At 30.6% G+C, this 14,670-nt stretch overlaps 1 protein-coding gene across 8 annotated transcripts in view; it reads right to left on the bottom strand.

The window, feature by feature from the left end:
* LOC129972627 (sodium-dependent dopamine transporter-like) overlaps window positions 1-14,670 on the bottom strand; it is a 180,741-nt gene that overhangs the window by 53,017 nt on the left and 113,054 nt on the right. The window lies entirely within an intron of this gene.

The raw sequence follows: 14,670 nt of genomic DNA on the forward strand, positions 1-14,670 counted from the left end.
TCTGTTTATTTTCTTAATGTTTTATGCATATAAAATTAAACATTGTTAATTAATCCATGTTTCAGATTCATTCTGAAGTACTTTTGAATTAAAATAATACAGAATAAAGGAAATTAAAAATGTATAATCTGCCTAGCGTTACCCCAACTGGCGTAGAAAAATTCATGCATTTGCGTTACCTAACTGACGAAGAAAATTCACGCATGCGCATTGTTCTGATTGTTGTCATGACAACCACTTTCAATGGATGATTTAAATTATTTTTAGGTTAGTTGCATGCTTTTGTAATTAAATTGTATTTATGTTAGTTATATATTTTTTTGTATATGCTTATAGTTTTAAGTACATCGTTTTTTAAGTAGTTTTTTTAAACCTGTTTTCGACCGATTATTTTAAGCGATCCATTTTATTTTCTTAGTGTTTGATGCATTTAAAACTAAACACTGTTAATTAATCATTCTGTTCATGATGAATCTGAGAAAATTTTGTTGACAAATTCTTGAGATATTACATAAATTAAGAAAGATATTCTTTAGTGCCCATAACGTTTAAACGCTCAGTGACTCTATTATCAGTAATCATATTAGTAAAAAATGCTTTGTTTCAGTAAAAAATATTATTATATTAATTGCAGTTTAATCATTTACACTTTCATTTAAAGCATAAATTCTACGAGGGGTAACAGAAAATTAGAGAGATACATATCACGTTATGACTGAAGGCCTTTATAATATTATGAGTGAATTATATGACTATCAAAATTTGAAGTTTTAAAATATTTTGCTGAAGAGTCTATTAAAGTTGGAATTGCATAAAATATTTAATTATTAAAATTTTAACGAACATTAAGATTGGCGAACCGGCTGGTCGCCAAAGGCGGCTAGTATAAATATATCCCACAAATTTAATTTTTTTTTATTGATATAAGTAGCTAATGGATGAATTCACTATCATTTGAATCAGAGATTTGGTATTATAAAAATCACTATAAAATTTATTATTTTATTTATAAATTAACTCTAGTTATAAATTTTATTTATTTATATTTTATAAATTAGTTATTTATAATGATTGTTTTTTAAGGTAGGTGACTATGTTAAAAAGTCGATTTTTTTTGTGAAATTATGATATTTTTATTTAATATTCTTAATATTTGAACAGGTTTTACATGGAACTATTAAAATTGTATTTCTATGTCTAATGTTTTGGGAAGTTACGCTGATTTTTATATTTACATTTACTTACGTTTTAATGTCATTTTACATCTTTAGAAGCCATTTACTCAAATTCTAATTTTTGATAGAATTTTCCTCCCCAAAAAAAATTTCTAAATTAAAATCTAATGCATATTTTTTTGTTCAAATTGGGTCTAATATTTTTTCTACATGTTATTCGGTCTCTGAAATGGAGAATAAGTAATCTATTCATTCAGAAACATTTTTTTTTAGTTATTTCAGGAATTAACTGGGGATTTAGGATTTCAAGGATTAACGTAAAAAAAAAAAATGAAAATTTCATTTATTTATCATTGGATCTTCAATGATAAATAAATGAAATTTTTTATCATTGGTATCTCTACCCATTCTTTATCATTTTTATCATAAATGATAAAGAATTGGCAGAGATACATCTTAGTTTTTAATTCAGGAACTAAATATATTTCTGAAGCTATCTGCAAAATTTTAAGTAAACCAGTTTATAAATCTCTAAACTAAAAGATTTTTCCGTTATACTTCATTTTGGCTAAAAATTTGGCCCTTTTTTTTAATTTTCCAAAAACTTTGGCACTTAACTGGTATATTTTGGCTTCAAAGATGTTTTTCAATATTTTTCATGCAAATATTCAAAAATAAAACTATTTTCGAACATTTACCCAAAAATTCATCCCAAATCTAGCCAATACCTTCAATTAATTCTATATTTATAAAGTGATTTTATTTCTGATACTATTTATCATTTTCGCAAGTTAGAAACTTTTTTTAAATAAGTACAAATTCGCTACTGCCGATTTAGTGAAGTTTAAAATTTATAACAAGCTGTATAGTTTTGAATAAGAATTCATTAAATCGATTTTAAGCCAGAATGTCTCAGAGAAAACTTATTAAATTGAAATGCACGAACTATAACGAAGAACATGTGAAGTGAGAGTTCTGAGTTCGCTATTGTTATTCATGTTACACGCTAGTAATAATGTTTGATTTTTGCAAAACGCTGCCGGGGGGGGGGGTAGAAGGGGGTCGAGTCGAAGAGGATATCTTTGAGAGGATGCTTCTTCGTTCGGAAGGAAAAAGAAGCAAATGAAGTTACTTCAAGAGATCGAACATAAGAAGGAAGAAAAGTGCAAGCGACGTTGCCAAAAGAGAGAAAGAAGTGTCGAAATTCTGTCGCAAGAAATTTGATTTCACTGCAGCCAGGAGAAAGACAACTCGGAGCGAAAACGAAATGACGAGCCGGCGACGTCTCTCAAATTTCAAAAAAACTATTTTCCGCTCAAAAACGGAGGGGAAATTTCCCGAAAGAACTTTTTTTGGATTAGAAGGAGAAGAGAGCTCCTTCTCCCGTGAAATGAAACAAGAATGAGCTGAAGGAGAAAGCAGCGATATCACTAAAAAAAAATAAAGATAATTGAAAGCAAATAAGAATACATAGGAAAAAAAAAAAGAAAGAAAATGTCACTGGAGTTCAAGGAAAAATAATTCACAGTTCTTGGGAATTCTTTTGAATTATCGAGATGTCTGGAAATTTGAATGTTAATCTTTTCGACTTTCTAGTAATACTTTTCTGAGAATTTATTGGGAAAAAAAAGAAAATTTCAATTTTAAGTTGAATAAAGTCGATAAGATTAAATACTGAATCAAAAGAGGAAATAGAGAACTTTCAATTCATTTATTCGCAGAATTTTGCATATTTGATACAAACTATTCTTGCTGTTATCGAATAATTGACTATTAATGTACTATTGCTTATTTTAATGTATTCTTAATACTGTTTCAAATCTTTTATTTATATAGGCAAACAATTGGATGTATTCATTATCATATGAATCGGCTTTATAAGATTCTGAGATATTTATTAAAATATGATTTTGGTAAGATAAATAAATCAACATGTTTTGAATGTGATTCCCATAAAGAGCACGGGAAATATATAATTCAAGAGATGAAAAAAAAATTCTACAACTACTGCAGAAAGTTTCTAAAATCACGAAAAAAACTTTAAAAGCAAACCAGGTCTGCTTTTAAAGTAAAGCCAGAACATTTTTACAATAAAACACCAACCAATTGTAAACACGTACCAACTGTAAAACATGGCATCTTTGGAGGATTTCTTTATCAATGAATTTAGTTAAATAAAAGAAAGCATAATATGTACAACATATGTTAATGTATAATTTTAATATACTAAATCTAACTAAATTTCTTGAATAACGCAAACTATAAGGAGCAGAACAGATGCCTTGTGCAGAGCAAACCAGATGTGATTAAAAATCATATAGAACAAAAACGATGCTGTTAAAAGACATGTCAACGATGTTAAAATAGCGTCAGCATGTCAGCGAATGTCATAATATGGTTTAAAAGGATTGAGGCCGATCGAGCTGCGTTATCTGCCTTCTCGTTACCATCAGTGCCAACGTGACTCGGGCTCCAAGCAAAAAATGATATCAAACCCTTTCTTTTCGAGTGAATGGTAGCAGTATAAAATATCCAAAACAACTGAATGGTAGTGAAAAGTAATGTGTCCCGGTTGTGTTAAAATACTCACGCTATCACTATAAATACAGAATCTCCGAAATTGACTTCTAGAAATGCGTTGCAAGGCATAAAATATTGCCACTGCTTATGCACTATAGAGGATAATGAGGAAGGAAGACTAGGGCTGTAAGATTAAAAAAGGGTACAAGGTATCATGAATGAGATTTAACGATATACTCGTTATTAAAAACAAACGCAATAAAAAAAACGTTTAAAGCAAGACAGATGTGATTAAAAGTCGTACAAGGTATGACATAGACGCTATTAAAAGTCATATAGAGAGGAAAGAATGCGATTAAAAGACGTACAGTGTATCACAGAAGCAATTTAAAGACATACGGAACAAGAAGATGCGACAAAAAACACGCATGAAGCAAGACAAGAGCAATTGAGAGACATACGGACCAAGATAAATGCAACTGAAAGACATATGAAGCATGGGATATACGATTTAAAGTCATGCAGAACAAAGAAAAGAAGATGCTCAAAAAAGACCGATGCAATTAAAATTCACATGGTGCAAGACAGATGCGATTTAAAGACGTAAATTCGTTTAAGAACATGACAGATGCCATTAAAAATTGTATGGAACAAGATAATTGCAATTAAAAGACGCAAAGATCATGACAGATATTATTAAAATTTGAACGTAACAACCTAGGTGCGATTAAAAGTTGTGACGAGCATGACAGAAGCGATTAAAAGTCGTACGGTGCATAGTAAATACGATTAATACATGTATAGAGAACGTGAGAGATGCGATTAAAAGTTATAAGGAACACGATAGTTGTGATTTTCGCAAATATCACACTATCTCAACAAAAAACATTGGAAACAATTAAGGTGTTCAAAAACTCTCCGTTCGTTCGCTTCACATTCAAGAAACTGTGGTGTAGTATTGCACATTTGTATTCATTAAGCGTGTTTTAGAGATTAACTGATGTATCCTTTTCTTTTTCTTAATAACTGACAAAGAGCTCCGACAGACTTCATCCAATTTGCACTCCATTTTCATTACAAAAATGTCTTGCTTCTGTGTGCCTAACTTGTTCTTAAAATTAGATCCATGATTTTAGATTTAGTTATCACCGTATATATTCCAACTATTTAGAAGAGTACGAAATATTTAATATCATTCGATAGGATTTTCAATCAAATTAAATCCTTTGAAGATCTCGTTTTCTTCTTCTCTTCTGAAAGTTGAATATCGAATTTCTCGACAGAACTTTTTCCGAATTTCTACACCATGAAATAAAATAAAAATGTATGGAAAGTGAAAAGCAATGCCTCCAATAAATAAAATAGAATAAAATACTTGAGATAACTGAAAGCAGAAAAGAATATAAACAAATAAAAGCACCAAGACAGGGAAAGTGTCGTTGAAAATCTACAGACTTAAAAAAATAAAACCCCAGTATCTTCCAGTTCTTTTATTATCACGTCGTTTGGAAACTTGAATGCTAATCCTTTTGACTTCTAAACTTTTCAGAAATTCGATGGAAGAGAAATTTTTTATTTCAGTTGGGTATGATACATGAAAAAATTAAACACCGAGTGATAAAAGAAAATTTTACAGTCAGCTTTTATGTATAGATTGTTCTAATCATTCTTACGGTATAATTATTTCAATCATTCGAAGATTTGTGAATAATGTTAAACTATTTTCTCGCAGTAATCAAATAACTCGTTACAGATATGCAATCAGGGAAAAACTTGTGAGACATCTTTTTTTTTTTCCTAGATACTATTGCAAAATTTCTGATGCTATATTTTTCTAAAACTAATAATTGAATTTTAGGAGCAACCAAATGCTCAGTAAATTGAAATTAGTTCAATTTTGAATAGATAATCATAATACAAAGCATTAGTTTTAATAAAGATGTTGTATTTCTCAAAATAATAGTTGGGTCATAAGTGCATAGTTTCGTTTAAATAACTATTGAAAGTAAAAATATACATTCGATATAGATATAAGATATAGATAAAATAGATGAAAATATATAGATAGAAATATATATTTGATAGTAATAATATACATCCACATGAACATGAAGTGATTTTGCAAAGAGTTGGACCACAAAAGATATCTAGAAGGGAATAAAAAATTATTTCATTTTTAATATTGACAGCACCAAATGTAATCTATGCATGCAGGAGGATTCACAATGGGTCTGACAAATTTTAAAGTCAAGATTTATATCAAAACAAGTTTACTGATATACTAGGTTCGTAATACACTACGTGTGCACACTGAAAAACGTTGCTTAGTTTGTCAAGAAACATATCAAAACAAGTTTAATATACTAGGTTCGTAATACACTACGTGTGCACACTGAAAAACGTTGCTTAGTTTGTCAAGAAACATATCAAAACAAGTTTAATATACTAGGTTCATAATACACTACGTGTGCACACTGAAAAACGTTGCTTAGTTTGTCAAGAAACATATCAAAACAAGTTTAATATACTACGTTCGTAATACACTACGTGTGCACACTGAAAAACGTTGCTTAGTTTGTCAAGAAACATATCAAAACAAGTTTAATATACTAGGTTCATAATACACTACGTGTGCACACTGAAAAACGTTGCTTAGTTTGTCAAGAAACATATCAAAACAAGTTTAATATACTAGGTTCGTAATACACTACGTGTGCACACTGAAAAACGTTGCTTAGTTTAGGTCAAGAAGCATATCAAAACAAGTTTACTGATATACTATGTTCATAATACACACTAAAAAACGTTGCTTAGTTAAAAACAAATTGAGTATTTACTAACATAATTCCCCCTGTCAAAGGTGTAATGAAAATAGAACAGAGTTATACAGCACTGTTGAGATTGTAAACAAATGCAAGTTTAGGTTGCAGGTAGACGCTATATCTAGATTGTAATTCCTGAGTGAAAACAAGCGAATGAACTGAATTAATGATCACAATTATGAATAAAGTTTGATTGTGAATTATCTGGTTTCAAACGGTTAAGTGCGTAAGTTGTTTATGATCGACTTTACACCCCTTGGGTAAGCTACGTCTGTGTGAAAAAAAAATGTGGTTTAGGATTGGACAACGATTATGTTTAGAAATTTTCAAGTCACTAACAGACAGTTGCTCTCTAGTTTTCAGTATCTGCATTGTGAATATTGCTTTGCAGATCTACTGTATTTCAACTATGTCTTTGACAAGAGAAATAGTGGTTAGAACTGATTAATTTACTTTAGGCCATTGCCAAATCTTACAAGCATACCTGACGCGAATATTTCACAAGTATGTCCTTATATAAAACGTTTATTTTGGAATGGTTGTCGAGAAGTTAAAGTTTGTTGGAACCTTTTTATATCATCCTGTATTTTTCAACTATGATCACAATAAGAAATAGAAGTATTTCTTCAACAATTTCGATGCATTTTTCTGATATTTAGAATGGGAGATTTATTAAGAGAGAGTTATATAAGCTATGCTTAACCAAAATCAGATTAAGACTTTTAAAGACCTTTTGGCAATACAAGCCTCGAAACCTTTTTTTCCGCTTTCGAATATATTGAGCAAAATATTTTGTTTTCATTGATTTTGAATTTTATCCCTATAAAAAATTCCAAGAAGAAAATTTAATATGAGAAATGATTAATTTCTTTAAAATAGTTCTACAAAATGTTTGGTTTCAGTATTTAACTTTTAAAAAATGCAATTCAAAATTTAAAAGTAATTTTAAACAAAACGGTAAAAAAAGTGTCAAAATTCATTAACGGAATCTAAATAACCTTTAATTATTGGATCGGAAATTTATTTTCAAACTATGGAGTAGCATATATTTTTAGAAGTATAAGTAAAATAACATAAAACTTGCAAGAATTAAGAATGAAGGAAGACTGCAATTACTAATTAAGAATGTTCACAAAATAATGTTCAAAGATGTTTTTTTACTTAAGTAAGTTCAATTGCACCGCACCTGTAAATTAAATAAAAGCACAAAATTAAATTATTCTAAAAATACAGCAAATATAAAATTTATTCTGGCCTCTGAACTGCTCAATGTTGCCTGGTCTCCAGGCAGCTGTCTACTTTGCCTATTCATTAATCCATTCATGCAGTTAATGGAATGGATTTCTGCAGAGCATTATTTTTAGCAAGATGTTTTCTTGCTTTGTTGTACTCGAATATTGCTACTAATGGGTAAAAAACCTCACATATTATGGATAATATTTAATAAACTAATTATTTATATAAATTTGATATTTTTGCTGATTTTAAAGGCTTTTATTAACATCATTACTATAGGCTATATTTTATAATTAATGGCTACTGAATTCCATAAATACTTTACAAAGTAACTAGCTTTATGAATATTAAATTTAGAAGTGGATCAGTAATTTTCATTTTGTCATTATATTAATCCTTCGCACTCGGAAAAGTTATTCGATGCATGATTATTCACCTAATACAAAGATTTGTTTATTCTCTGGAGAATAAATATACATAATTGTTTTAAGTCCAATTTCTTTGAAAAATTAATTTACATCTTTTTACCAATCTGTAGGCGTTTTTAACAATCAAAATTGGAAAATAAATAAATAAAACGTCAAAATGATACACCGTCTTGCATGATGAGTGAGAGGCACCATCCGAGTGCAGAGGGTTAAAACATCCAGAGTAGGTAGGATACCACAAGTGTTATAATCTTCTGGCCATATGGAACATTATCGGCAATAATTCTGCAGGACTCAAACTAAACAGGCTAATCTGTCTAATCCTTCAATTTGTAGAATACGATACATTTCTGAGACTTCAAAGTTATTTCGGTGAAAATTCATGCAAGTAAAAACTGTTAAAATGTGTATATACCGATATATTGGCAAACTACGTTTTAACAATGTTGAAAGACACCGATTGAACCATTTAGGCGATTACCTAATGGCCACCAATTAATTCCAAATATCGATCCAACAAACCGAACTATGAATCCCTCATGACGCACTTCCGCCCAAAGCTTGTCTCTAAATCGCCCCAACGCTCTCCTGCCCCTCAACCAATAGGGGCCTTTAATCCCAGGTGCAAATCCTCCACAACCGGGAATTAGTTACTTCACGAACTTCTCGCTCTGTCGCTTATTTAATGCTAGTTTGGAGAAGTCATTAGCAGTAAATGGTGGTCGCAAGGCCATTCGAGGAACGAGTTAAAGGGCCGGTGTCATCGAAAGACAGGGGAAGGCCTCTTCTGACGTCCATGGCTGCTCGGTTTATGGAGGTTAGTTAGGGAGATTATGAATGAAGATTAGTCAGTATTTCTGGCTGAATATAGTAATATAGCTTTTTGAATAGTATGAGCGAGAAAAGTTGAGCTTAGTTTAATTAGCTTAATGTGCCGTCTGAGACACATGACAGCTACTTTGGAAGGAGATTAGTAATTTTGAACCATGACCAGAAGGCGTGGTCATCACTTGAGTTGGTACATTTCTTTGCCATTTCACCACTTAAATAGAAGGACATTCGTTTATGATGGGTTTAACATGCATTATACCACCATGGATAGCACATTTTTGGCGGAATCGATTTTTAAATCCTTCTTTAGTCTCAAGGCCAGGCAACCATAGTCTCATGAAAAATATTAAAAAAAAATATTTTAATAAGAAACTCACAGTTATCAAACTATACAAACAAACACCTGTACCACTATTCAACTATGTGGAGAAATACGTGTCGGCTTGGATTTTTATTTAAATGCTTTTATCCTTAATATTAATTTTTTTTTATATAAGAAAAGCAAAAATAAATAAATAAATAATAAAAAAAAGAAAGAAAGAAAGAAAAGAAAAAGAGTTGTCTTTTTTAACTATTTTTTTTTCCAAATAAGTGGAATAATTTCCTTGAAATTTCATCACACACTTTCTAATAAAGGTTTTTCTCCCTGTTAAATTTGTGGACATTGAGTAAGGCCGCATACTTTGCGTTGGATTGGTTACGAAATATGCATTTTTGTTATGAATCTAGCCTTTTTACTGAATCTATCGCGAGAATATGTATTTTCGCCTGCCGATTGACATCAAGATTTGTCACAAAATTACAATAATAGTCATAAGTTAATATACCAAATTTCATTGATTTTAGTCTTTGCATTTACTAGTTACTCCATTTGCATACATACGGAAGAACAGTTTGACAGACGATCAACAGTTTGGCGAATTTTGTTCACAGTTTGATTAAGTATCCAGAGTTTAAATACTGAACCTGTGTACCAAATTCGGTTTGTCTAGCTTTGTTTGTATCTAGCATTTTGTAGTTATCGACGTCATGTGTACTCGAACAGCTACGTAGACAAACTTCCGAACTTCTTTCTATGTTCAAAATTTGATAGAAATCTACGACTTTAGTCGTTCCATATACAAAATTTCATCCATTTGGCTTAAAGATTTTTTATACAGACAGACATAATGAACAGAATGGATTTTTCGAAATCAGGAAGGTCTGAAATTCGTCGATATTCGTTAAACTCTCAAGAGTTTACATTTTTTTGTGATTACACTTCGTAATTTGTCTTCGTAAACGAGAAAGTAAAAATGGCGAAGACAGGGTTTTGTAACCTCATATGACATATTACCTAAATGGTTTAGTTAATTTCATTTATTAACTGATATTAATATAAATTTAGTGTGATGAGTTAATAAGTATATCACCCATCAACTTATCTTAAGTTAAAGATAATCAAACCGAGCGATATGGTGTATTATTTTTGTTAGAAATGGCCAGAGACAAAAATAATACTTAGGAACTAATTAAATCTGAACTACTAATTTAAATGTCTAGTTTGAAACTATTCTAAGAAAACTAATACTAAACGCATTGGCTGGTATTGCAGGTTCTATTCAAACTTTACATGTTGGTACGTCAATCTATGAATTTTTTTTATACCGTAAGTTGTGTACGGAAGTGTAAAAGGCTACTCTTATTAACGGTTATATTTAGTGATTTCTCTATGAATATGAGATAGAGATCCTACCTCAGATAAAGAATTGTCGGCATAGAAATATGCAGCGGATAGATATGCATTACATTTGCGATTATTTATAAACAGCGGTGCGCATATAACGAAGACGTTTCCCTGAAAGACACTAACAGATCCCACCTTGCGTTTCTCCTTTGCATTCATTATAAAAAAAATTACGAAGTCTCTGGTGTACGAGATATTCGCAAAACTAGCTTTTTTTTAAGAGGAACTTCACAGAAGTGCCACAAATTTGGCCTACTTAAAACCATGAATGCCAAGTCCATGCATCAAGTGGGTAATGAATTATCACTTTTCAGAGTTCACTTTTTTTAAGTTGAAAAGCTATGATTATAGAGATTAAATCATCATAAATCGCTATAATTCGATGTAAAAGTCAGAAATAAACCACATATATCTCAAGTATTTAATTATTTTTAATTGAATCTATAGGGCAGCATATTCCTGAAACTTAAAGTGTCATCCACTTTTATTATAAAAAAAAATGTAAGACAGGTAAATGGTTAATTTGTGCGTTGATCTAGCATGTGGATTGTGATTACACAGAAAAAGTATTCCCTCTAATATAACAATTTCTTCATCGTTTTGATCTGTGTCAAAGGAATCCCTCCTCTGCACTTCCTTTATTTGTATATAATTATATCATTGAAGTACATAAAAGTGCATACAATATCTGTCCTCTTATCCTGACTAATAGGCTTATAAAGTTTGTGCATAATTTTTTTTAATGCCTTGCAAGAATAAATTAAAATAGCCTTTCGCTCACGCACTAGGTAAGCCCTGTTTATACGGTTTCATTCTGTGGCAATGAAGTAACTGGTCAAAATTAAAAAAAAAAAAGAAATCCTCTCGGCAAGCTGGAAGGCAAAGATACATTCCTTTTCAACTAAGTTAATGTTTCATGGATCTAATTTCAGGCAAAATTAGGACTTGAAATTCTATAATTAGCCCTTAACTTCAAAGATATTGGTGTTATCGAAAAACATTAAATACAAAAGTTGTTCATCTTAATGAGGCGCTAATTTGATTTATTTTCCTATCTTCAATATTAAGAAAGTTATAACAAACTAAAAAGTTCAACTCCCCACCATTTCCACCCTTTTTGAGCTAGATGGTCCGTTTACGAATTCATCCGAGGTTTTCACATTTCTAAAAACATATTCCAAGCCATTTAGAACGAAGGATGGGTTTTTTGGTTCTAGGGACCATAATCAGTGGAGATCTGCAAAATTTTTTCTAAAGTCGTGTCATGAGAACCCTTGTATTAGGTAATCTTCCTATAGGAACCTGCCTAAAAAAGTATTTGTATTATGCATTGAAAATTCTGTTTCTTTTCAGTGTTGAAAACATCGCTTATTCAAAAATAATCATTTACCAGCAAATCATTCGAAGATGAAAACTGACCAGGGTCTTTAAGAAACTGACTGGAAAAAAAGAATAAATGCTTTAGTTATTTCATGTTTCGGATTTTATTAAATATAAAATTATGGTGTAATATGTAGATCAATGCTTCCGACCTTGCTAGCAATTTGAAACAAGGGAATGTATTCTTACAAACGGAAAACGCAAGTTCCAACATCCCAGTGGTGAAAAGAAAGGAAGAAAGGAAAAAAAAAAAAAAAAAACCGAATAGAAGACAAAATCTATATAAGAATCTTGTTATGTCTCTGAGTTTATAAAAGAGACAGAAAACGAAATTTTATGGAAGAGCGTGCGAAAAGAACAGGTGGGAAAGAAGTGTTGGGCTATTTTATTTCTTTTTTCTCGAGTCGTTGTGAGGAAAATGATCTGATAAGACGCTTTGCGGAGTGCAAAATGTAACCGTTGCAAAGCAGATAATTTCGTTGCAATATTTACATAACGTGTATAAGTAAATATGTGAGCGATAAGTGCATATAAATGTCATTGGTCATCTCATCAAAGCACTTTATCTTGATATTGTAGGATTATAGACATAAGAAAATTCTTCGATTTCACCATGTATTTTCTTTTTCTCGCTCTATTTTTACTTTTTAGTTAACTGTTTTATTCTTATATCATAATATATTGCCATTTATTGAATCATCGTATATTGTCATGATATATCCGAGATATTTTAGTTTGAATACATTGATAATTCAATTTTATTTTCTCTCGCATTCCTATTAACCCCTTCGCATACAATGACGAATCTGATTCACTCATAGAGTTACTGAAATTTTAATTTTGAATCTGCAGTTCAGTGAAATTATTGAATAGTTTAAAATGCAAAAATTGCTTAAAAATGCTTCAGTATCTCAAATGCTCTTATATTATTACAGGAATAAAAAATGTAAAAAATATCCTAGATAGGATACGCCATTCAATTAAGAATTTAAGTAATTCGTGGGGTCAAAGGGTCAATATAATGGGGGTAAAATAGCGTTAATAATTTGAAATCAAAATTTAATTTTATTATCTTTTAGTGCTGGCGTCCTTGCATAGTGGTAGCGCATCTTCCCAGTTATCTGGGCGTCCCGGGTTCGAATCCCGGTTCGGGCATGGTTGTTTTTCATCTGTGTTCTATCTGTGAGGTGTGTGAATATGTCCCCCTGTAAAAAGGGGTTGTGCAATGCGAATGTGTGAGTTTCATCTTCATATGAGCTATAAGTCAGACTTCTGCCCTCGAGTGCTCAGGGGTCTTTACCCTCAGAAGCTACTGCACCCCCTTTCCGTGGTAGCGCGGACACGGCATCGTTATTTTTGTTAAAAAAAGCTTTCAGGGCTTATTCTTTTAATAACCATAAGTGAATAATTAAAGATTCTTACTTCAGTGTAGTTTTTTAAATGTACTTTTTGTAGTTCTTTACATGTTTAGTAAAAGAGGTAAAAGAAGAAATCTAATTATCATAAAATGTTGAGTATTTTCAATGCAAATTGTGCTTATTATTTCAAAGGGTTTTTTTTTTTCGTAGAACTAGTCGTCTTTTGTAACCAGAGGTCGTTTTTTCAGTTGAATAATTTTAGCATAATTCATACAACAAAACATTTTTAAACATAGATTTGTTATAGGTATTACACTTCGTTGTTTATCTGATCAATTTATTATATATACATGAACCTACTAAATAGAGTTTTATTTGCATGCAGATGTAAATATGCAAACAATGGTAGCTGATCATCTCAGAAGATAGCAGTGTTCAAAAATATTTATCAAAAGATTTTATTTTATAAAATTATTTATTTATCCATAAGTCTACTAAATCTTTGACTTTTAAACCAGACATGATATTTGTTGCTACAAAGTATCATGATACATGTTATATTTTTAAAAATGTTTTTCAAAATTTTTATGCTTTTTATTTTTTTTAGGAAAAGGACACACTCATTCATACCATCAATTGTCCTTACCTTATCTCCTCCTTGAAGAAAATTTGGGAGAGCAATTATTTATATTTTATTTTACAACCGCACACGTGGACAATTGTGTTTAAAATAAATTACGCTTGTAGACTTTTGAACAATTTTCGGATCTAGCCCAGCACTGCCTGTACTGAAATTTTCAGGTATTTAAAACTGAGAATTTACTATTTTTTTTAAAAATATTTGCATCGTTTATCGGTTTTTTTTACGCAAAGTAATTAATAGCGATTAACTCTCTTTATATTTTTTTTATCTTTTTTTTTCATATAAATGAAATATTCAAATTGATTGCCAATTACAAAATATAGATTAATATAAATTTAGAATAAATATAGAAATATAGATTTAGGATTGAATCTAGCGTTTTTACTAAATCTACGCCGAGAGTAGGACGCTTTTTTCCAGCCGATTGTCACCAAAATTATTTGACACAAAACTATAATTATAATCATAAGATGATGTACCAAATTCCATTGATTTGAATCATTATGTTTATGAGTTGTAGATTGTGAAATTACAGATCAACAGACGGTCAA

This window comes from Argiope bruennichi, chromosome 6, assembly GCF_947563725.1.
Source record: "Argiope bruennichi chromosome 6, qqArgBrue1.1, whole genome shotgun sequence".
Lineage (NCBI taxonomy): Eukaryota > Metazoa > Arthropoda > Arachnida > Araneae > Araneidae > Argiope > Argiope bruennichi.